This window comes from Oenanthe melanoleuca, chromosome 5, assembly GCF_029582105.1.
Source record: "Oenanthe melanoleuca isolate GR-GAL-2019-014 chromosome 5, OMel1.0, whole genome shotgun sequence".
NCBI classification, from domain to species: domain Eukaryota; kingdom Metazoa; phylum Chordata; class Aves; order Passeriformes; family Muscicapidae; genus Oenanthe; species Oenanthe melanoleuca.
In genome coordinates this window covers 8,947,862-8,972,013 of record NC_079339.1, presented here as the reverse complement: position 1 = coordinate 8,972,013, position 24,152 = coordinate 8,947,862, and the positions used below count along the sequence as shown (strand labels likewise).

Here is a 24,152-nt window from a genome sequence, read left to right as displayed (position 1 = left end):
ACCAAGAGTCATTTATTTGGGAAAGATGGAATGGGAAGGGAGGAAAGGCAAAGTGCAGACTCCCCAGAATAAAGCTGCATGGTCTAGGGGAGGTACAAAGATTTAATCCCCCCCCTCCCCTTCCCCAAAAAAAGCCTTCAGACAGCACAGGGATGTTTGGGACAGAAGAGAATTCCTGCTGGTTTAGTCCAAGGAAGTTTCATAAATGACAGCCAGGCCTGGGAATGACTGGAAGCTTCTCCAAACTCTTCTCCATTCAAAACTGAGAAGCATCCTGAGCTTTACACCCTCCAACTCAACACTTTTCCTCCCTACATCCTTCTAGCTGCCTGGAAAAGACCCTCAAAAACCAGGATTAAGCTGCTTTAAGGAAAAATTTCTAAGGCACACAAGCCTTAAATCCTGATTTTGCAAATCCATACAATGATACAGCAGCTCTGAAATCCAAGTGACCTCGTTTGGAGCAGCCAGCTCCCAATTAATTAACCTCCAAGGGGAGGGAGAGCACAAGGAACAGGATTGAGATTCCAACACAAAGTCCAAAAAAAAAAAAGCCCAAGCAGGGGAGGGGTGGTTTTTTTTTGTTTTTTTGGTTGCTGTAATTGTTTATCCAGGGAATTTTAACAAAGTTCTCAAAAGGCAGGTTGTTTTCTTTTTTTACCCCACATTTTTGGTCATTGGGAGGCGCATTTTCACCCTTCCCACTTTCCCTCCTGGCACAGCATTTCCCTTAAATCCCATCATTGCACAACTGCTCCTTCCCAGCCTTCTGGAAAGGGAACGGGTGGACAGAGCCCAGAGAAGTTTCCCTTTCTCACTGCCCTTTTCCCAGCAACCACAGAGCTGACAGGGATTTACAAACTGTCCCCAGGATTCAGATGTGGCTGTGCAGGTAGCAGGCAAAAAGTGCCCAGTGCCTTAATTTAAACTGGAATTTGGGACAAATCTGGATTTTTTTTAGGTCAGTGCTGACAAAATCAGTACCTGCAGTACATAGTCCGTATTCTTAAACCCATTATCTTGACCCTCTGGAGTAAAATTTTGGAAAGCAGAGCTGCCAACTCTCAAATTTCCAATTTAAATTCCCATTTCAAGGGGGGATTTTATCCTGCCCCTTGCTGAAGGGTTTGGGCTGCAGAAATTCCAGGTTATTTTTATAATTTACCATGTAACAGATGCTTTTCCAAGGCTCTTTTCCCTGATGGGCATTCCCGACTCCCTTAGCCATTCCCAGTCCAAGCTGGCACTGCTGGAATTTCACCAGCAGCTTCAAGACCCCTGTGCAACTTTTATGGCACTGAAAACCAACACCTGGCACAACAAACACCTTCCCCCAGCTCAGGTTTCCCACTTTTTTTCCAGCGCTGTCCACAGGATACACATTTCAGCCAGGCCAATGCCAGAATCACGGAGAGTCCGAAGCTTTCCAAGAGCCACTTCCCACAATTTCATTATCTCCCATTTAAGAACGCTCAGCCTGACCACAAAAACTCGGATGCTTCTCCCTGTCCAGCCAGGGGGATGCATCAACTCATTCCCACTAAGTTTCATCCGAGGAAGAGATGAATATTCCCGCCTTGGAACACACCTTTCCTTTAAAACCATTCCCCAGAGTTTTGCTGCTTTCATGTCCCAGGGTTATATAGCCCACCTTTGGGAATCACTGTGCGATTCCCACCTGGAGCAGGCTCTAAGGACCACGGCGTGCACCAGGCTCGGCAATCCCCATTCCCACACTCCCAGTGCCAACTGAAGCCTGTCCCAAATACACCAGCAGGTACTAATTCCCAGAATTGGCCACAGCGGGAATTCTGGCTGAGCAGCCTGGCAGCATCCCAGCTCCAGGATCTCGGAGCGACATCTCCCTTACTTTTATAAGGATACTTTTATAAGGATGCATCACTTCTGCAGCTGCCTGCCATCCTAAATTTGGGAATTTTACGGCCACGGCTCAGCATCCACCCGCGTTGCTCAAGTCAGGTACCATTCCCTGCGGGAAGTAATAAAACCTGGGAGGAAGAATCCTTGTGTCACACCCACACCGCAGCTTCTCCTCCTGGACATCCAGCGGCACCGCTCCCGCTGCCTCCGCAGGATCCCGAATCCCGAGCCACGGGATCACCTTCACGCCTCGCACCTGCCCGGGGCAGGATGGCGGCGTTCCAGCGGCGCAGGTGGAGCCCACCGCTCCGCACGGGCCGCAGGCCACACGGAGCGGGGCCCTCCCGGCGGGAATGCCGCGCTCCCGGCGGGATCCAGACCCTCGGGCGGCCCCGGCCTGCACCCGAGCGGGGCGAGGGGCGGCGGCGTCGCACCCCCGGCCGTGCCAGCGCCCTCCCGGCTCCCCCGCACCTGCCGCCGCAGCGCCGGCCCCCGCTGCCGCGCCGTTCCCGCCGCCGTCCCTCACCTCGCTCCCGCTGCCGCCGCCGCCTCGGGAGCGCCGCGGCCGCCGCCGCCTCCTCCATGCCGGGGGCCCTGCGGCCCCCGATTCTCCAACGCCGCCTCCGCCCTGCCGGGGCCGCCCCCGCCTCGCCGGGGCCGCCCACTGCGTCAACTGCGTAAGGGCCGCTACGCAACCTGCGGTCGCCGCGGCAACGAGGGGTACGGGACTCGGCGGCGCCGCCCGGTGGCGGCCGGCGGTAGCGCCGCGGGGCGGGGCAGTCCCGGGCCGGGCGCGGATTCCAGCGGGGAATTCTGACTGGGATCCGGGCAAACCGCGCCTGCTGCGGGCAGGGGGCTCTGCTGGGCTCACGGCACCTGCGCTAGCGATATTACCACGGAAAGATCCCACAAGAACCAATTCCCTTGGCAAAGACCTCCAGGACCACCGAGTCGGTGGCAATCCCCGCCTTGTCACCCAGCCCAGAGCACTGAGTGCCACGTCCAGCCATTCCTTAAACACCTCTGGGGATGGGGACTCCACCACCTCCCTGGGCAGCCCCTTTTCCAGTGTCTCATCACCCTTTCCATGAAGAAATTCCACACCAGTGCTTTCCTATCAGGCAGTGTTCCCAAGAAAGATGGAGAGAGACTATTCTCAAGGGTGTGGAGTGACAGGAGAAGAGGAAATGGCTTCCCGCTGACAGAGAACCGAGTTAAAAGGGATATTGGGAAGAAATTGGTCCAGCCTTGGAATGGATTTTCACTGGGGAAGCTGCCCCATCCCTGTAAGAGTTCCAGGTCAGGCTGGACCAGCCTTGGAGCAACCTGGGGTAGTGGAAGGTGTCCCTGCCCGTGGCAGGGACTGGAATGGGATGAGCTTTAAGGTCCCTTCCAGCCAATCACCATCTTCACAAAAAAACACAAAAAAACCACAAAAAACCCGCAAGGATGGACACACACCACAACAACCATCCCATCTGGGAGGAATGACAGCGATTCCCTTTGAACACGGAGCTACCATCATCCAAGGACACAACTTAGATGCTCCTACTGCAAAAAAAAAAAAAAAAAAAAAAAAAAAAAAAAAAAAAAAAAAAAAAGCATTGAAAAATAGAAAAAAAATAAAAATCTCTGTCCCAGAAAAGCTGATCCAGCAGGGAATAGCAGCACATCATTGCCTGCCCATTCCTCCTTAAAGCAAGTGGAGCAGCCTTCAAATGGTCTAACTGGGTGATATCACCGTACCTGGGAAATAAAACAGCCTGACAGGGGGGGAAAAGCATTCAGGAAAGGCTTTGAAGCTCCGGAATTCATTTGTGCCGAGGCCTTTGTATCCCGTTCAGGCAGAAAAATCCCACTCACGCTCATTCCGAGTCCCTTTATCTTCCCAGACAGGTGCAAAGTGGCTCCGGTTTGGATGAAAAGCTTCTGCCAAATTTAGCGTTCTGACAAATCGTTTCATCCAGCCCGTGGCACTTCCAAGGTCTCCCTTCGGCAGGATCCGCTCCCAGCTGGGCAGGCACACCTGGAAGCCCCAAAACCTGGAGCAGACAGAGGGAAGAAGCTCAGGAAGACTGGAAATCAGTCATTTATTCAGGGAAATACAGTCGGAAGCCGTCCAAGGCTTTCCAAGGGATGGGATAGAACACATCCCAGCCCAGATCCTGCCAATTATGGGCACAAGACAATTAATCTGATACAGCTCAGGATTCCTGCGTTCCAGCAGCTCCAGCTGCCCGTCTCCAGCCTGGCTCCACCGAATTGCAAGGGCCAGATTGCATTTATAGCCCAGCTCCAGCATCAGGACTCATCCCAGGGATCCATTCCCTGACTCCTGTATGGCAGTGACACCATTTACAGGCAATTTCGGAATGTTGTGGATAAAGTGGATGCCTTAACGTTCCCTAAAGCATTAGGGGAAGGATTAATGCCCTGAGAAATCCCATTTTTTCCCCGCTGTCATGACACAGAGGGCGGGTGGTGAAGCATTTAAGGGAATTAAGGAATTAATTTGAGCCTGTCACAAAAGATGTGATGTTTGCATGGATCTGTCCCCACCTCCAACTTCCTGGAGCAAATCCATTAATTTCAGAGCTTCCTAACATGTGGGAAAGGGTTGAGTCTGGTTTTAAAAGCCTGGGGCAACAGCATGGAGATGTGTACCCATTCCTGAGAATCCTACACCTTCAGAGGGATGTAAAGGAGAGTTAGAGCATCCCAGACATCCATCAGCTCTGTTACTCCTGTGCATGCAGCGTCTCCATGGAGGAATCACCATCCATTTCACAAGGGAACTTCCAAAAGCCCCACTGGCTTAAGGAATTGCTATTCCCTACTCACCTCTGGATGGATCTGTGCTCTTTGTGCAGGAGTGACCCTGGAGTAGGAGGGAAATGGAATTCTGTGGTGCTCTTCCAGCTGGAGAATCGTTCCTCAACACATGGATATGGCACAAGGCTGTTCCACACCACAGCCTTGGAATTGTCCATATCAGCTCCCAGGACAAGTCTGGACCACTGGCAGACTTAGAGCTCTGGAGATCCCTGGAATATGCCAGGAAGGATTCAATCAACAAAGGAACCATCCAGCTCTGCTGATCCCTGTGTCCTGAAAAAAAGCCAACAGATCCCAGGGTTAAGGATTCTCCTAAACCTGAAAGCAAACCAACCCCTCCTCCAGGGAATTTGGACAAGGAACAAGGCTCCAGGAATAGCTGGGAACATGGGAAGCTTTTTATTATTATTCAGTTTGTTGTCGTTGCCACCGCCCCCAGGCACAGCACATCCAATCCCGCTGCTCCGAAATCCTGCTCCTGTTGGGCTCCCAGTCGGAGCCAGACGCTCCGTTACTCCCAGGGTAATGAGCCCCTCTCCTCCTCCATCCCAACCCTGCCAATTTCCTTCAGCTGCTCCATTAGGATTACAATAAATCATAGGAAAATTGCATGAACAAGGCTGGGAGTGCAACAGCCTCCCCAGCGCAGGAATTCCAACATCCAGGTTATCCAAACCACCTCCTCTCTCCCCAATCCCTGCAAACACCAGGCTGGGCTCCACCACCCCTGGAGCAGGCACAGGCTGTTCCAGCTGGCTGAATTCCAAGGAGTGACAGCAACAAGTGTCTTGGGAAGGTATTTTTGTCGTTCTCAAAGGGGACAGGCCACCAGGGAAAGGTGGACAGCAGCATTATCCTGACATTCCCTCCAGGGGAAAATACTCCAGCAGCTCACCCACTGTCCCTCTCTCCCTATGGAATATCAGTTAGTGAAGAACTGAGGTTGGAAAAGCCCTCCAGGATCCCCGAGTCCAACTCTCCCAAGGCCACCACTAACCCACATTCCCAAGTGCCACATCCGAATGGGGTTTAAATCCCTCCTCCCCTGGAGCGTGTTCCAATGCCTGACAACCCTTTCCATGAAGGAATTTTCCTCCATACCCAATCTAAACCTTCCCTGGCACAAGCCGAGGCTGCTCCCTCTGTGCAGCCGACTGTAATTCCACACAAAATTCCCACCAAGCCACACAGAATTTGGGAAAAAAGCCACGGCAACAGGCATCCCTGTCCCCCATTCCTATGCCACCAAGCAGGAAGTGCCTGTGTCTGCTTCCATCCCAGCCCTGCCTCCCTCCCTTCCCAGCGTGATTCCCGCCCGCGACTCTCTGGAGCCATCAGCCTCCATCACCTCCTACCAAAGCGCTGCTAATCCAGTGTCTCCAGACTGTTCCCGTTCCTCAAATCCTCCATTATCCCAGCAGATCCCCCCAGAAACCTGCTCTTCCCAGATGCCCCCCAAGCCAGCACCTCCTGGCTCGACCCTCCGTGTCATTCCCAGCCCCTGGAAGCTCCCAAGGCAGGGATGAGCAGCTGGCAGTGTCCCCCCAGCAGAAGCAGCTGCTGCAGCTCTGCAGAGAAGCAGCATCACTCAAACCTTAACTAAAAATCATTCCCTAATGGAGAGGCTTGTTCCGGATGTTCAGAAAAATCTCCCCCTCCAGCTGCCTCAGCTTTCCGTGGTTCCTCCTGCACCAGGAAGGGATTTGTCAGGCTGCTGTCCCACCCCTGAGCCTGAATCCTTAAAAAACAGTTAATTCAGAGGGGAGACATCCCAGTCAGAGCCAAACCTAGTGAGAGCTGATCCAGGGATAAACTGGAAGCCCAAATTCATGCTCAGGCTGGCACACCAGCGAAAGGCAGGGCAGGAATTGGGAAACTTCTGTCAGGCACCTAAAGGGATCAGACATGAAATTCTGGAATGGTTTGGGTTGGAAAGGGCCCTAAACGTCATCCCATTCCACTCCCTGCTGTGGGCAGGGACACCTCCCACTATCCCAGGTTGCTCCAAGGCCGGCCCAACCCAACCTTGAACACTTCCAGAGATGGGGCAGCCGCAGCTTGTCCGGAAAATCCATTCCGGCGCCTTACCACCCTCATAGGGGAAAATTTCTTCCATAAATTCCCAAAGTGTGGCCAGCACCAGGTCCCACTGCAGGTAGGAAGGGCGGAGCAAGGCTGGCACATTCCCAGCTCCTTCCCTCAGGCACAGCTCTTCCCATTCCCACCTGCACAGGCTGGTGACCCGCCCCTTCCTTATGAACTCCCTTTCCAGCCTCCAAGTGGGATCCCTCCCTTCCTCGAGACGTTCCCACGCCGTGGGCTCACTCTTGGCACGTAGTAAACACACCCATGCACACAGGGATGGCTTTGACTCCACAGAAAAAGCCTGGAAAGGCTTTCTCCTGCAGGTTGCATCCTGGAATTCGGCACAGCCCTCGCTGCTCACGATTCCAAGCACAAACTCCTCTTTCCAGCTGCTTTACTAAATTGGTGCCAGATCTAACTCTGGAAGCCAAGCCTCGGAGACTTGCTATCAATCCTGCCAGCACTTCCCCCTCCCAAGGACATTATCCAGCATTATCCAAGCTGTGACTCCTCAGCCCAGAAATTTCTCCCTGGGAAGGAGCCATTGCCATGGAAAAGGACCATTAAATAACAGTTCACTGGGGTTTCTCACCAGTGCTCAGCAAAGCTCAGGGCATCTTCCTGCCTGGCAGCTCCAGGTGGCTTTTCCTTTGGGAAGAAAGAGAGGATAAAGCAGTGCTCCAGGCTGTCGGGATATTTGCCAGCATCCTCCACACTCCCCCTTGGACAAACCCATCTTCCCAAAGCCTTTCCACCTCAGGTTGTAAAAGCCTAGTTGTTCTGGAGGGAATTAAAAACAAAAAAATAAAAAAGTGGAAACAAACCCTAAAGCCTTTGAGAGGAGGAAAATGCAAACCCCCCAGCTCCCCTGAGTCATGGGGTTGTTGTGTTTGCAGCACTGGCAGCCACTGGAATTCCCGGCTCCATCCCGGCTCTGCCTAATCCAGGTGCAATAAAAGCGTGTCATTTTCCTTATCTGCTTCACCCCCGCCAAAATTCCTTCGTGTTATTCCTCCTCCCCGCCCACCTTTCAAATGCCCTTGGCTCCATCCTCCTTTGGGAGGAGAGCTCCAGCCCAGGAATGAATCAGGATTTTAGCAGGAGCTTTAGGGATGTGGGATGCCGTCACCCCCACAAGCAGGAGTGCTGGCCTTTTCCCAGGGCTCCGTGGCATGAACACAACTTCCCTGGCCAAGATGCCAAACCACAGGAATTTACCAGGAGGATGAGCTGCTTCCCTGCTCCCAGGAGCCTGCTGACCTTGTGTGATGGGGATGGCTGTGTCAGGACAGGGAAATTTACGCATCATCTGTGTTGTTCCTGTCAGTGCTCCAGGGAAGCAGCCTCGGAGAGCTCTCCCTCACCAGGCAGCACCTGCAGCCTCCCAGGCTCTCTAGGAAGCCTGGGATGCTGCTGTCGGGTGCAGGCACGGCTCAGAGGATGCGGATGTTCCATGGAGGATTTGATCCCTCCCCGCAGGCCACGTCTCTGGACATCAGTCGGATGCGACTGGAGAGCAGCAGCTGGAGCCAAGGCGCTTGGATAATTTCATTAGGTCAAATCCCTCCCTCCTCTGCTTCCTCAGGATCCTGCTCGTGCTTCTCGAGGCAGCTGGGCTGAACCAGGAGGTTTCCCATTAAGGATTCCTTCCTAGCCCTGCTCCTGGCTCCTTTCCCGCTCCTCACACCAGGCTGCAGAGCCATTCCCCACTTCTCCAGGACCTCAAAACCTTGTCTAACCCACTTGGCTCCATCCCAGCTCCGAAGTGCCAGAGGGAGAAGCTCAGCTCTCACCGGGAGACAACGCTGCCTGTGGAGATCCCAAATCCTAAATTGTGGCACAGCTCCTCCACAAAGTCCTGGCAGAGACCTTGGGATCACAGCCCAGCAGGCAGACAGGAGAGGGACCTCAGAGCAAAGCAGAGGTTGGAGACCAATAACAGGGAATAATTATCCTAAGGAGAAGTTCCCACCTCCCTCCTGTACAAGTCCCGTGAAATACAGCAGTGAATTTTATCTTCACCTGGAGAAGAGGCTCACGGGGGACCTTCTCCCTCTCCATGATTTCCTGATGGGAAGGTGGAGCCTGGTCGGTGTCAGGCTCTGCTCCCAGGGAACAAAGGACAAGCCTCAAGTTGCCTCAGGGGAATTTCTCTTTAGATATTAGGGAAAATTCCTTCATGGAAGGGTCGACTCAGGCTGCCCAGGGCAGTGGCAGAGTCCCCATTCCTGGAGGGATTTAAAAGCTGAGTGGATGTGGCATCTGGGGACATGGATTTATGGTGGCCATGGCAGAGCTGGGTGGCTTAACTCGATTTCAGAGGTCTTTTCCAGCCTGAACAATTCCTGAAGGAGAGGAACTGGAAAAGATCAAGCTGGAAAGAAAAAAAAAAGCAGCAGGCAGGAATGTGAGCAAACAGCCCCTGCCCAAGCTTTGTCCAAGAATTCCTGGGAGAAGAGCGTGCTCTGATGTCAGGACTCTGTGCCACAGTGACAGGAGATGGGAGTGATCCGGAGAGGCAAAAAGGGAAGCGAGAGGGTCTGCCAGGCGGGATCTGCCTCAGACACTTAATGAAGGAGAAAAGGACGGATGGTTGCTAAGGGAAATGGGACAGATGGCTGGCACCGGGAACTTGCTGACTCTCGGAGACTCCGAACTCTTTTTTTGGGAAGTGGCAGGGCTGAGCAGGCAAACACACGCTGGCCAAGCCCAGATGACCACTTCCCCCTTCCCCCCCGCTCCGAGTGTCAGGACAGATCACGCTGGAGAGGAAAAGGTCACGGAGGCAGCGGGAGCCAAGGCGCGTTTGTGCTTCTGCTCATCACCGGCGCTCCCCCCGCCACCCCTCCGTCCTCCCCTTGCCCAGAGGCCACCAGCACCATCCCACGGGCAAATCCCAGCAGGCCCCAGGACGGTGGCCTTCCCAGAAAGGGAATACCACAGGATGCTGGCTCTGGAGCTGCTGTCTGTGAAATCTCATGGCTCCTGGACATGCTGTCTCCCAGATCCGTTTACACCTCTCCCTGACATTTAAAACCATCTGAGCCTCTTGGCTTCTGCTGCTGTCATCCCTGTGCCAGGGCTTTTCTGGCTCTAAAAAAAAAAAAAAAAAAGGCTGGGAGTTGATTTCCCAGAAAACACAGCCCTCCCAACAGGTCTCCAACCACTGTAGGAGGGCAAGGGAAAAGGGGGAGAGGGCAGGAATCACTGCTGCCATGGGGGTGGGAGATATGCCAAGAGTCTGTCAAATCCTGATGGCCACAAACAAGGCTCTGAAAGGAGGAGCTGGGAAGAAAAGAGGGAAAAGAATCCCCTGGCAGTGAAGCTCCGAAGCTGAGGCACACGGCACTGTGCGGCTCCGGGCTGGGATTTGAGGGATCCAACGGGAAGAGCAGGGGGTTTGGGGAACCTCTGCCCACCTCAGGCACTGCCACATCCGTGGGCATAAAACAGAGGGACTTGGGAAGGAAGCACCTAAATGGTCTCCAAGAGAGCTAGAGAGGGACTCTGGACAAAGGATGGAGAGATGGGACAAAAGGAATGGCTTCCCACTGCCAGAGGGCAGGGTTAGATGGGATATCGGGAAGAAATTCTTCCCTGTAAGGGAGGTGAGGCACTGGAATGGATTTCCCAGGGGAACTGTGGCTGTGCAATCCTTGGAAGTGCCCGATGCCAGGTTGGCTGGGCTTTGGAGCAACCTGGGATAGTGGAATATGTCCCTGCCCTTCCAAGCCAAACTATTATGGGATTCTCTGAAGGGAAAGCTCTGGAATCAACAGTTATGTCTCCCCCATCCCAACTATTCACAGGCACCTCTTGGATTGAGATCACCCCAAAAAATCCATGAGGAGCTGCAGATCCCAAAATTCAGTGACCAAGAGCCTACAAGGAACTTTCACCAGGCACTCATTCCCAGAAATCCCACACTCCACACAAACTGGGGGAAGTCCTGAGCAGCAAGAACAGGGTCATCTATTCCCTGGGATTGCTCTGCTCCTGTTGCCAAGAGGAGGAGGAGGAGGAATTTACTCCAGCCACAGACCACCTCCACAGTCCTGCCAGGAGCATCCAGCACTATGGAAAACATGGAAATCCCTGGATATGACAGAATGCTAGGATCACAGGAAAGTTAGACTTGGAAGGAAGATGACAGAATTCCAACTCCCTGTCATGGGCAGAGACACCTTCCACTATCCCAGTTTGCTCCAAGCCCTGTTCAACCTGGCCTAGAGCACTTCCAGGGATGGAGCAGCCAAAACTTCTCTGGGAAATATTACAAGGTGACTGGCGCTCTACAGGAGGATGGAAGGACACTGGACATGCCACCATCACCCTCTGGATTCCCTTTGGGCCACCAGAGATTCCCAGCAAGAGAAGAAGATGAGGAGAAGTGCCAGTGCCAGCTGGGAGTTGCTCTTCCAGCCCATTCTGCTGGCTGTGTGGGCAGCTCCATCTTGGAGACACATTCCAAGGAGCTGCTCAAAGCAGCAGCTCCCAGATTCCGTGCCAAGCTGCCACTGGCTGCTGTTGAGAGGAACCCACACAAACAAACAGATGCCTGGGGAAGCCAGGAAGGTGTGGAATACAGCAGCATGGATGGGCTGTCCTGAGGCTGGCTGCTCTCCAGCTTGTCCCACCTGGTGATCCCAGTATTTGGAGATGTCACCAGTCACAGATTGTCCCAATCCCTCAGAGCAACAGAAAGTTTTCCAGGGGCTCACAGCCCCTCCTCTTTGGCAGCAGCTCCAATTCAATTCCTGTGGAGTGGGTGGTAGGGGTTGGAGAAGAGCATCCACCTCCAGGTAAGGAAGATTCCAGCTCTTCCACAGCCCTGGAGCCAAGGGAACAAACCCCATGGACACATCCTTGTCCCATCCCCACCGAGGGCAAGGCCAGATGGATTTGTGACACCCAGACCCCTTCCAAGTAGGACGCAAAGCTGAAGTCCCTCATCCCTAGACACTGACACCGAATATCTCCCAGGAAGAAAATTGCCTTAAAATTCAAAGGAAATATTCCAGGAGAGCCTGATCCCATGGACATGGACAAAACAAAACACATTCCCTAAAACACCCAAGGATGCTCTCCCAAACCTTTTAAACCCTTTGCTTTCCTCTGCATCCACAAGGAATTCCATGCCCTCCGTCCCTCCTGCCAGGTGCTGATGAGGATCCCCCTTTTCCTCAGGCAGAAAATCCCTCTTTTTGGGGGAGGAGGGCCAAGGGTTTGTGCCGTGTCCCCCCCGGCAGGCACAGAGCCAGGGACATGCCGGCATTCCAGATGTCCGGCTGCCGGCACAGTGACTCCGGCTGCGCCAGGATTGTCCTGCAAATGAGCCCGGCAAGACACAAAGAGCCTGATTTCCCAAATTAAGCTGCTGGAATTACTCATCCCAAAATCAGCGGCATCAGCTGCTCGCGGTGACACCAATTACACTCAGTCACTGCCCGGTGCTGCTTCCCTCTCATCCCAGCACATCCCTACTACAGGAACTCCCAAAGCATGGAGCAGTGGAAAGTCAAGCAGGAATTATTTTAAGAAAAAAAAAAATTTAAAAAAATCATAAAAAAAAAAAAAGGTGGATTTAGATGGGATATTGGGAAGAAATCCCTTCCTGTGAGGGTGAGGAAGTCCTTCCACAGGTTGCCCAGAGAAGCTCTGGCTGCCCCATCCCTGGAAGTGTTCCAGGTCAGCTTGGATTGGGCTTGGAGCAAGTGGAGAGAGATGATCCTCAAAGTCTCTTCTCACCCAAAGCATTCCAAGATTCTTCCAGCAGAAGTGGCACCAGCTTGGGACATGGAATAGGCAGGACGTGACAGGAAAAGCTGTGGGAACTCCATCTCTCTCCACTGCTGGGCAGGGTGAGGACACACCTTGGAGCCCCCTGGAGCAGTCCTGGATCAGGGGGAGGCTGGGCTGGAGCAGGCAGCTCCAGGGAATGGCATCACAGACGCAGAGCAGAGCTCAAGGAGTCTCTCCTTGAAATGTTTTTGCTGGATCACCAGCCGGGTTTCAGGGACACTGACTCATCCTCAGGAGTGCTCCTGCTGCCGGCAGCACTCCGGATCAGGTGAGAATTCCTGACACACCTCCCAGCTAAGGGGGAGCATCCCTGAATCTGCCAGCTGGATTCTTCTCCTTGACAGAGGCCAACTGGGATGCCCAGAGTCAGGGAATCATGGAGTGGTTTGGGTTGGAAGGGACATTAAAGCCTGTCCAGTGCCACCCCCTGCCATGGGCAGGGACATCTTCCACTATCCCAGGTTGCTCCAAACCCCATCCAACCTGGCCTTGGACACTTCCAGAGATGGGGCAGCCACAGCTTCTCTGGGAAATCCATTCCAGAGCCTCACCACCCTCACAGGGAAAAATTTCTTCCCAATATCCAACCTATACAGGCTCTCTAGCTGTGGAGACATTCCCCCTTGTCCTGTGATTCCAAAGTCCCTTTCCAGCTCTTGGAGATACTTTAGGCACTGGAAGGGGTTCTCTGGTCTCCCCTGAGCTTTTCCTTCTCCAGGCTGTGTCTATCCCTCTGGCCTCTCTCTAGCAGCTCCACATCCTTCTTATACTTAGGCACCCAGAGCTGGACACAGCACTCCAGGAGGGATCTCACCAGAGCAGGATAGAGAAGGAAAATCCCCTCCCTGAACCTGCTGGCCATGCCAGGGAAAAATTTGTGTGGGAAGAAAATGGAGGAAAAACCCTCAGCTCCATCCCCAGGGCCCTCCCATGCCCTAGACAGAATCCAGGAAGTGACTCACCTTCTCCCAAAGCACTTCCAGCAGCTCCAGAGCCCAAGCCTGCATCCATCCCACTGGCACAGCAAGGAGCCCACCAGGACTTCCAAAAGGGCAGCAGCCCTGCCTTAATTCCCATTTTATCCCATCACTCCTCTGCTCCAGCAGGGAGGCTGATGGGCAGCACCTGTGGTGAGCAGGGAGGGAAAACAGGAAAAGCTTTTACCGAGGGCAGAATCCCAAAATCTCAGGAATTAAAAGTGTTTTGGGAGCCTCCCACCGTTTCTGGCCTGTCCATCCAAACCTGGCAATGCCATGCCTTCCACCTCCTCGGTTTCCACGGGATAATGGGCCCATCCATCTTTCCCTCCCACTCAGGAGTGTCCGAGTCCCTTTCCCGATTTCTGCGCCCTGGCCCCGCGTGGGTGCAGCTCCAGAGGCTCTAATGAGGGAGCTCATTTACTGTGACCTAAATATTCCCTGTGCTCTGCTCCTCTGCCTCGGCACCTCCGTAATCCGTGGAATACAAGTGGCATTTCTGCAGGGGAAGAGGGCCAGCATCTCCCCATCCCAGAGTTTTTCTGGCCATCCCTCTCCCTGCTCCCTGACTGGGGCAGGGAAAATCTGGCCCCAGATTATCCTCCTTCCCACATCCCTTTTTCCCTCTTGGGAAGCAATCCCAAGGAAAGAGGGGCTGGGACTGCTGGCAGGCACCCCATCCCACTGCCCAGCCATGCTCCAGAAGCAGGACAATCCCATCAGGGACTTTCTTCCCTGTGGAAACCACAGCCAGCGAGGAACAATGGATGGGGTGGCTGCGGTAGAATATTCCAGCACAACCAAGCTCTCTTCCTGCTTTTCCAAGGCTGTTTCCCTTGGGAATTCACAGCTAATTTAGCCAGAGGTCGGGCTCCCTGGGCCTGGGCTGGGGGAGGATGCAAATGGGACAGGTTGCTATAAAAAGCCACCAGCAGCTGCTTTTTTTGGAAGCCAGGTATTGATTTTTCCTTGTGGAGCTCTGACTGAGGGCACAGCAGGGACCAGGGAGGGGACCCTTTCCCGAATAACAGGGCTGAGAGTGATCCCAGTGGTGGCACATCCTGCTTGGATCAGGTGAGAAAGGCGATGAGCCAAGCACAACCCCACCACTGGCTCCCAAAATTACCCCAGTCCTGCACCTGCCCCCTCCTTTCCAGGCACCCTGTGACACTGCCAGGCCCTGCTCCCTAAGGGGGATTCCTGGATATTCCCACCGCTTTAGGGCCGTCTCCATGGAGGAGCAGCAAGCTGCTGGGCTGGGGACACGGTGCAATCCGTTTGACCATCCATGGAAAGCTCTCTGGAAGCGCAGCTGCAGCTGCCCTGAGGGTCCTGGATGTTCCCATTCCTCCTCTCTCTCTCTCTCCCTCTCATTTTCAACACCTTTGCCAGCAAAAGGAAAAATAAAGGAATTGCTGCTCGCAGCAGAAGTGATTTTCCACTCCCGCCTCTCTCCCACACTTGGATCAGCCAGGACCGTGGCCTGAAATCACATTCCATGCATTAACACCAAGCCCTCCCAGATTCCCCCATCCCGGCGGCGCTCCGGGTTTTTCCGGGATGGTTGGTGGCTCTGTGCGGGGAGTGGTCCCCGCTGGCGGTGTTCCCATGGCAGGAGAGCCGGGATGCTGCCCCGTCCCATCGCGGGAGGTTGCAGGGACAGGGAAGTTCCTTCCATCCCGGAATTCCCGTCTCCATCTGTTTCCCGGGATGCTGGGACGCTCCGTGTCCCGGCGCCTGGTCCCGGCCGTGCCCCGGGGCTCTCCCGTGCATCCCGGGCCTCTCCCGGTAGTTCTCCCCGGGAGCCACGAGGAGGAGCTTTCAGACCGCACCGCCGCATCCCGGGGCTCTCGGCGCATCCCGCTCCATCCCGCTCCATCCCGCTCCATCCCAGTGCTCCCTCTGTTCCCAGACATCCCAGTGCTCCTGGAGCATCCCTGTACCCCCAGGGATCCTGGTGCTTCCCGATCATCCCATCTGCTCTCAGGGTTCCCGGTGTTCCTGGAGCATCCCTGTGCTTCAACGGGACCCAGTTCCAATGCATCCCAATGCTCCCAGTGCATTCCAGTGGTCCTTCTGTTCCCAGAACTCCCAGTGCTCCTGGAGCATCCCTCTCATGGATTCTCATGCTCCCAGTGCATCCCAGTGTTCCCAGTAAATCTCTCTGTTCCCTCCATTCTCCTGGTGCATCCCAATGCTCCTGGTGCATTCCAGTGCTCCCACCATTCCCAGTGTCACAGGGTTCCTGGTGCATCCTGGTGCCCTTCCCAGGGATCCTGATGTTTCCAGTGCATCCCAATAGTCCTCTCCCAGTGCATCCCAGAGTTCCTCATGCTCCCTTGGCCCTTCACACCCATTCCCAGGGCTGCATTCCAAGGATTCTGTTCTCCAGCTCCATTCTCCCGCCTCAGGACCCACATCTCATCCCTGTGGAAAACTACTCAGGAAGGGCTGGATTCAGAATGGGATTTTACCAGAGTTCTCCAGAAGCTGCTCCAGGTCCTGCCTCCTGCTGCCGCCCTGGGGCTTCCACATGGATGGCTCCTGTGTGCTGGGATAGTGGCCCATCCCATTATTTCCCACTCCTTCTCATCCCATCTTATTCTTTCCCATCGTTTTCCTTCCCATCCCACCCTATATCCCATCCCATCCCCAGTGAGAGTCTTGGCACGAGGGAAGTGGGAGCATCTCCAAGATGGGCGCCTGCATTCCCGCTCCTGTCTAGCCCCAGCCATCACACCCCTCCGTGGGATTTGCACTCCCAGCTCCTCCAGGATGGATCCCCATCCCGTTCCCACTGGCAGCCAGGCTGTAGGATCCTCCCTGGCGCCGCCAGCGGAGCCGTTCTAAATCCGGCACCTGGGATTGGGGTGGGAGGATTTGCGTCAGCCGGTGACACTCGGCTGAGGAGGGGGATCCCGGCGGGATGAATCACACGGGGAGGAGTTCCCCAGAGCAGGATGGGGCTCAGAAGGGGTGGGATACTCAGGATGAGGTTGGAAGGAAGAGGAAGAGGAGCCTTTCCTGTTCCTGGAGGAAAGTCAGGCTGGGATTGTGGGATGTGCCATCCTCATGCCTCCTTCCTGCAGCCCCCTGGGATGGGGAGATTCCCTGGAGTCTGGCAGGGCTGAGCTCAGCATCAGTGCTTCCCTCTGCACTTCCCAATTGGAATAATCTGCCCTGGGTGTGTTCCTGCTGGACACGAGGGAGTGGGAGCTCATCCACACTTGAAATCCCAAAACATCAGCAGTGGACGGGGAAGCCCTACTTGGGGCTCCTCAGATGGGCACAAATATCCCATCCCATCCCATCCCATCCCATCCCATCCCATCCCATCCCATCCCATTCTTTCCCATTGCTTCTCATCTGTTCCTGTTCTTTCACATCCCATTCTATTCCATCACATTCCTTCCCATTCATTCCCATCTCTCCCCATCCCATCTCCTACACTCTCATCCCTCCCTGTCCCACCTCATCCATCTGTTCCAAACCTATCCCACCCTATACCTGCCCCTTATCCCATCCCATCCCATCCCATCCCATCCCATCCCATCCCATCCCATCCCATCCCATCCCATCCCATCCCATCCCATCCCATCCCATCCCATCCCATCCCATCCCATCCCATCCCATCCCTCTCCCACTCCCCTGGGAAGGATTCCCTCCAAGTGTCCAAGTGTGGACACTTAATGGACAGAGGCCACTAATGAGGGCAAGACCCAGCGGAGCCCAATTAAGTGCTGGCACTGTCCCAACTCATCCCATCCGAGCCTGGAGTGCCTCTGTGCATGGAGAATTCCCTGTGGGAAACCAGGGAATAGCAAATTCTCCCGCTAGTCTAATCCCTCCCAATGTCCTCCTCCAGCTCTTGTCTCCACTTCCCAATAAAACCCCTATCACAGATCACAGATGCACCCCAGCCACAGGGATGCCTCTGGAGCCTCTGGAATATCAAGACCTCCCTGTCCTTCCCAGCTCTTGGAGAGGAATCAGGAAGAGCGACAGGCGCTGCTGGAGCGCTGCAAGTCCTCATCCAGGCAATGAAATGGCCCATTCCCAAAATACCCACAAGGATCACACATCCAGGGAAAGCAGCAGGTGCTCGACAGCGCTGGCAGGATCCTGCTGCCTTCCAAATCCTTTTTGGGAATTCAGACAGCCTGCTGCGCCGTGGAGCGGCTCCATCTCCGTGTGGGAATAACGGGTAGGGCAGGAGAGCGGGTTCATCATCCCGGCGCTCCCTGCCGCGCCAGGAATTGCTTTCCCGCACTGCGCTGGAGCATCGGGAAGCCCATCTGGCGCTCTCCGTGCCAGGAGCTGGGAATTTGTGGAGCATGCCGGAGGTGGCCGGTGCCGGACATCTGCTCCCGGCCTCGGGGAGCGCGGGAGCGGGAGGAGCGGCAGCGGTGCGTGGCTGCGGAGCCGCGGGCTGCTGGAAGCGAGCAGGGAGCCGACAGTCCCAACATCTGTCAGCAGCTGGCACGGAGCCGGAGCCAGGGCTGGAGCCGGAGCTCTCCCTCTCCAACACACAGCATTCCTGGGATGGCTGCTGAGCTTGGACCAGGGCTGAGAGCCGGGGACTTGGTGTGGAGCAGAACCAGCCTTTTCCAGCGTCCTCTTTCCCTCCGCAGGACACAAATCCTCCCATCCCACTAAATCAGGTGTGAGGTTGTGGGAGGCCCTGGCACAGGTTGCCCAGAGAAGCTGTGGCTGCCTGATCCCTGGAATTGTTCCAGGACAGCTTGGATTGGGCTTGGAGCAAGTGAAGGTGTCCTTGCCCATTGCAGAGGGCTGGAATGGGATGAGATTTAAGACCCTCTCCATCCAAATCATCCCAAAATTCCATGATCTTCAGCTGTGGTGCTCACACTGAGAAACTGGCCCCTTCCCAAGCAGCTGAAGATCCTGGAATCCTGGAATGGTTGGGGTTGGAAGCCATCTTAATGCTCATCTTGTCCCTGATTACATGGGAGCTGTTATAAGGGTTTGGCTCAAGCTGTTCCCAACAATCCTTGGCCATTAAATCCCTCCTCCCAGCCATTAAGTGCCTCCACAAGCAGCTGTTTATCTCCAGGCCGGGATGTCAGGTGGATTCCCACCTTGGCTCTTCCCATCTTTGGCATGGGATCAGCCTTCCTCCTCCCTGCTTCTCCTACCGCTCCAATCCTGCCATTCTGCATCCATCACAGGCAGGTGCTGGAGGTTTTTCCAGCCGGCTCTCCTGGACTTTGCTCTGGCGCCTGTGGCAGGATGAAGATGTTTGGATAACAAGCGGATGTGGCAGCACTGGCCATGGATCATCACCCCTGTGCCATCGCCTTCCAGTGCTCCTCCACCCCTGGCTTACCATGAATTCCCAACATTCATGGTTTTCCCAGAGTCCTTTGTGCAGCCAGACGGAGTTTTTTGGGATATTCAAGCAGCATCTACCCCAACTCCCTGCCCAGCCTGAGCTAGTGGGATTCTGTGGGATTTTCTCCCAGGTGCCCACTGGATGGGGATGGGGCACTGCTGTGTCTTGACATCACCCTGGGACTGTGAGATCCCATTTCCAGATGGGATCTATTGCACAGGCTTCTCCAGGCTATTTATGTCCACCCTGCTGTTGCCTTGAGAGGGAAAACCCAGGCCTCTCCAAGGCTTTGGAAGGAGGGTTCACCCCAAAATGTGTCTGGGGAGGCAATGAATTCAAGGTGACTACGCAAAGATTCCCAGGTGTGGGAGAAATCCACGGAGCTGCTGGTCAGCACAATGGATGCAACAGGAATGTCTCTCTCCAACCCTTTCCTGTCTGATTTTCAAGCAGATCCTTCATCTTCTATCTCTATCTGATTTTTCCTGATCCCACTGACCTCATCCCTGCCCTCACAGCCATGGGAATCAAAATTGCTCATCTGCCATCCATCCATCCATCCATCCATGCATCCATCCATCCATCCATCCATCCACCCATCCGATGCAGGAATGATTTATCCCTAACTGCACAGTGACTCGGCCTTTCCATCCTCCAAAAAAAAAAACCCCGGAGAGGCACTTTGGGAACTCCTGAGGAGCCGGAGAGCTCGGCTAATAGGGGTCACCGCTCATTACGGAGCCGTGCTCCGCAAATTATCCGACATCAGGATGTGGAGAGCGGTGGTTTCGGATGCGATGAGAGCTCCTGGCTCCTTGTTGGCAGCGCCAGAGCACTTTGGAATGGGCAGGGAAAGGGCACTGCCTGCGCTGTTCCTCCCCTGGCCAGAGTGTCCAAGCGCAGCTTCTTCCAGCTCTGCCTTTCCCAGGCATCGACCGCTGGCGCTCATGAAAAAAAGATGATCCAAGGCCGGCACCGAGGGGCTGGGAAAGCAGCGGGTGGAAGGATGGGGTTCAACAGGATTTGGAGGGGGACGAAAACCACTCCCAGGCAGTGTCCTAGCATGGCTCTTTCCCTGGCAGCGCCTGGAATGCAGAGTGGGATCATCCAGACACCCTGTGTCACCATTTTCAGCTTCCCCTGGGACAGCATTCCGAGCACTGGGAGCATCAATCGTTCCCAAACCCCTTCCTGGCTGGTTCTGGCCTCCCCAGTCAGGATCCAAAGGCACAGCGGGGACTCTGGGAGTCGGGCCCTGCTGAGTCAGGGCAGCGGGGCTGGAGCGACTCCATCGATCGAAACCTGATCCCAAATTGGCTGCGGAGAAGGACCCCGGCACGACCCGGCTTTGAGCTGCCAGGAAGGACAAACCCTTCTGTCTCCGCAGGATTTTGGGAGGCAGGATCCACGCATCCCTAGCCCAAACCCGCTGCAGAGTCTCCAGGTTCCACATGAGGTTCTCCTGCATCCCGCGGCTGCCGCGGGCTCGGAGCCAGCAGGAAGGATCCGAGCCCTGTGGCGCAGTCTCGGATCCCGTCTCACCTGCCGAGCAGCTGCTCCCAGGGGCAAAGTCCATGCCGTGACTTCAGCCTCCACCTGCCGCCTTTCCCGGCTTTCCTCGGAGCTTTCCAGGCACCCTGGTGATGCCGGAGGGCCCAGAGCTTTGCTCCCTGTTCCAGCAGCCAGGCCATCCCTGTGGAGCCAGGCACCACCCTAACACTGGGAAGGCAGCTGCCTCTGGGATGGCAGAAAGCTCAGCCAGAGGGATTCATAGCCAAAATTATCCCAAACAGACAAGGAGCATTGGGAAGCTGAGGTTTATAAACACCTCAAACTGGACCGTGTGGCACCATGGAGTAGGAATAAGGTGGCATGGTACGGTAGGAATGGTAGGAGGACAGGGAATATGTGACATCCCCCATGGCCACACACCCCGGCTGGTCTCTTCCCATCCTCAGCATTCCACATGAATTATAATCCATGCTCCTGGCTCCGATTCTTTTGTTCTTTCAATATTTTTCTGCCTGGTAGAGGAGCAGGAATAAACTCCTTGGATGGAGAGCACAGCTCCAGGGCTGGATGGGTGATCTCCCAGCTCTGTGCTGGTGCATCCCAAGCTCTCCACCCAGATTCCTGGTGGATTCAAGCTCTAACTGGAAGACCCTAAAATTCCCAACGTGCCTTTTCTGGGAGCCACCACACCTTGGCCCCACTCAGGGACATGCTGGCGTGCCACGGGCATGGAAAACTCCAGCAGCTCCAAAGGGCTGGAGCCACGCAAAGCAAACAGGGATGACGTGCCGAGGGCAAATAGTGCCGGCCACGGCGGGAATGTCCCTTGGAGCCGCTGGCAAATGTGGCGCCGGGCGGCTCTGCCACACGGATGCTCCCTCTGTAATTAAAATATCCAGAGGATACCCAGTTGCCACGGGGATAATTATTCCCATTCAGTGAGAGAAGCCTGGCTGGGGTCCTGCGGCATTCCCCACTTCCCACTGCCCCCACGGGTGGGCTTCCAGCCTTCCCTGAGGATCCACAGCCCGCGGATCCGCTGCGCTGCTCATCCACGGGCCAGCGAGCTTGTCCATCATTTATCCACTCATGGAGTAACACACGGGAGGATGAGCATCGCCCGGGAGCCAGTCTCCGCCGCTCCCCCTGCCATGCCCTCTCCCGCACCCCCCGGGGCCTCTCCCGGGATGCGCACCGGGAGCCGCCCGGGGCAGCTCGGCGGATCCCGCCCGGCCGCCGGACCGGTTCTGCCCCGCGCTGTGTTTGCACAGAGAAGGCAAACACGGCCCTGCTTCCGCAGCGGAGCGGGAATAGGGAGCGATGGGAACAATGGGAGCAGCAGCCGGGTGCCGCTGCCGGCTCATTAACATCTTTATTAGCTGTGACAAGCGCCGGGTCACCGCCCGCTCATGTCCGACTTGAGGAATAGTTCGCTTCCTAACCCCCTGTAATTGCTCCCGTTAGGCTCCGAAAATTTTCTCGTTTTCCATGGAATTACCCCCGGCTTGGCCTCGGCCCGGAGATTAATTTGGATAAACAGCTCCAGCGAGGGGTAATAAATACAAAGGGAAAGGTTCTCTCTCGGTTGGGTGGGGAGGGAGAAGAGAAAATATCCGTTCTCCCCCCCAAAAAAGAGGGAAAATGAGGAGAAAGGAGCAGGATGACTCCTTCTGGAGCAGGGAAGCAACAGAATGTGCCTTTTCCAGGGAGTCCTGAGCGGGTAATTGGGAGATATCCGGGAGACAAAGGAGCATCTTCCTGCCCAGTAGGGACACGCTGGGCTGGGATTTGGTGAGCCCAGGGACTTAGAACGGCAGAGGCTTCAGAGATGCAGGGCTTTAGGATGATAGGGATTTAGGATTGAGTCCTGGGACTCAATCCCCAGGGATTTGGGAATGCAGGTGTCCAGTTGCTCAAGGATTTGGGGCGCCTAGAGTTTGGAATGGCAGCGGTTTGAGCACCCAGGGATTGGAGGCACCCAGGAATTCGGAACTCCTGGCAGCCACTCAGGTTACCTAAGGGTTCCGGGCACCGGGGACACACAGGGCCCTATTTCGGGCCAACTTTTCTCCTTGCACAGTGGCCCGGGAGGCAGGAGGATTCTCGGATTCTCGCGGGCAGGTGCCGGGGCGCGGCGGGCGCCGAGCCCGTGACTCAGCAGCGTTCTCCACCCACCTGGCCCCGCTGGAAGTGACGGCGGGAGCGGCTGAGTGGGAGCGGGAGGTTACGGAGCTGCCGGGCTGGCTGTGCGTGCGGGGATGGGGATTTCAGAGCTCGCTGGAGTGTGTGGGAAGCGAGCGGAGAGGAGCGGAGTGAAAGCCAGGGCCGCTGCCAAGGGCTCCATGAGAAGGTTGCCACGAAAGGAGCAGAAATCATTCCGAAATCAAAATAAAGCTCCGTGGCCGCGGGAGGATGCTCCGCCAGCCCCGGAGCACAGAGGGGAGGAGAGGTGCCCTTTTCCCAGCCCATCCGGAGTGCCAGGAAGGCTGGCAGCAGGCTGGCACCGCTCCCCCTCACTGGAAGAGTTTTGCCAAGGGTGTACGTGCCGGAGTTTGCCTGGCACGCGGCTCCCAGTCGGCTTTCCAAAGTGGGACGTGGCTGGCCCAACGCCGAGGTGCTGGGAGAAGCCCCCGTGCCCAGGGGAGGGCCACTGGGATTGAGCCCCGGGTGTGAGTCAGGCACACGAGACCAGATCCCTCATCCCTTACCCCTTATTCCCCGCCCAGGCAATTCCACGGCACTGGGGAGTCATCATTGCCGCCCAGTTCAGCCCCATCCCTCAATCCAGTGCCTGCCAGTTCAGGGTTTTTAAGAGGAGATATTTCCTGCTTCATTCCTTGCTCCAAGCCCAACCTAAGAGCAAGGTGAGTGCCATATTAGTCCCCCAAAGAGCTTCCAAACCATGGCTGCGGTGGTCTCCTGCCTTTTCCCAGCCCAGTACGACTCCAGAGAGATTCCAACTGATTCCCAACGGTTTGGGTTGGAAGGGACCTTTAAAGGTCACCTGGTCCGAGTTTCATTCCACAAGGCCAGGTTGGGCTCTGCCTCTGGAGGTTCCCAGTAGTCCTAGGCCAGCCAGGATGTCCCAGACCCATTGCCCCATCCCGGAACGAGTCTCCCATCCTGGGATGGATCTCTGATCCCCTCACCCCTGCAGAGAGCGGGAGCCGGCACGGTTCCCAGTTCCAGGAGAGAACCCCCAGTCTCCATCATCTTTCCCCCTACTGTGGCCTCCATACACAGGCACATCCTGCATCAGCAGGGTCTCCTCCTTGGCCGCGCTCCCTAACACCCTGGGGACCCTCAGGCCAGCACCCCTGGGACCCGATCGGAGGGGCCGGGAATTCGCCGGGAACTGCCTTTGAGGGATGATGTGGGGGATAACGGGAGCGAGCTCCGCGAAATCCACTCCGTGTTTTCCGGCGCCCGCCGCGCCCTCCGCGCCCGCAGAGCCCGCCGCGCCCCGGCTCCGCCAAAACCCGGCCTGGATCCCTCCGGTGCGCGGCACACGGAGCCTGCGGGGGCCAGCAAGGGTCCCGCGCGCGGCCCCACGCGTGTGCGCGGGGACCCGGGGCGGGCTCGGGCTTCCCAGGGAATGCCACCGTGAGAACACGGGCGGGCGCCTCTCTGTGCCACCCCTGTGTCGGCCCGCCCGTCCTTGCCCCGTGCCACGCGTGTCCCCTTCCCCACTCGGGTGCGACGCGTGG

General features: G+C 55.9%; 1 protein-coding gene across 1 annotated transcript in view; it reads right to left on the bottom strand.

Moving 5' to 3' along the window:
- DAGLA (diacylglycerol lipase alpha) overlaps positions 1 to 2,526 on the bottom strand; it is a 56,250-nt gene extending 53,724 nt beyond the window's left edge. Inside the window, exon 1 of the mRNA XM_056492432.1 lies at positions 2,408 to 2,526. The gene's annotated coding sequence lies outside the window, so the exon portion shown is untranslated. The remainder of the gene's footprint in view (positions 1 to 2,407) is intronic.
- Between the last annotated feature and the right edge of the window lie 21,626 nt (positions 2,527 to 24,152).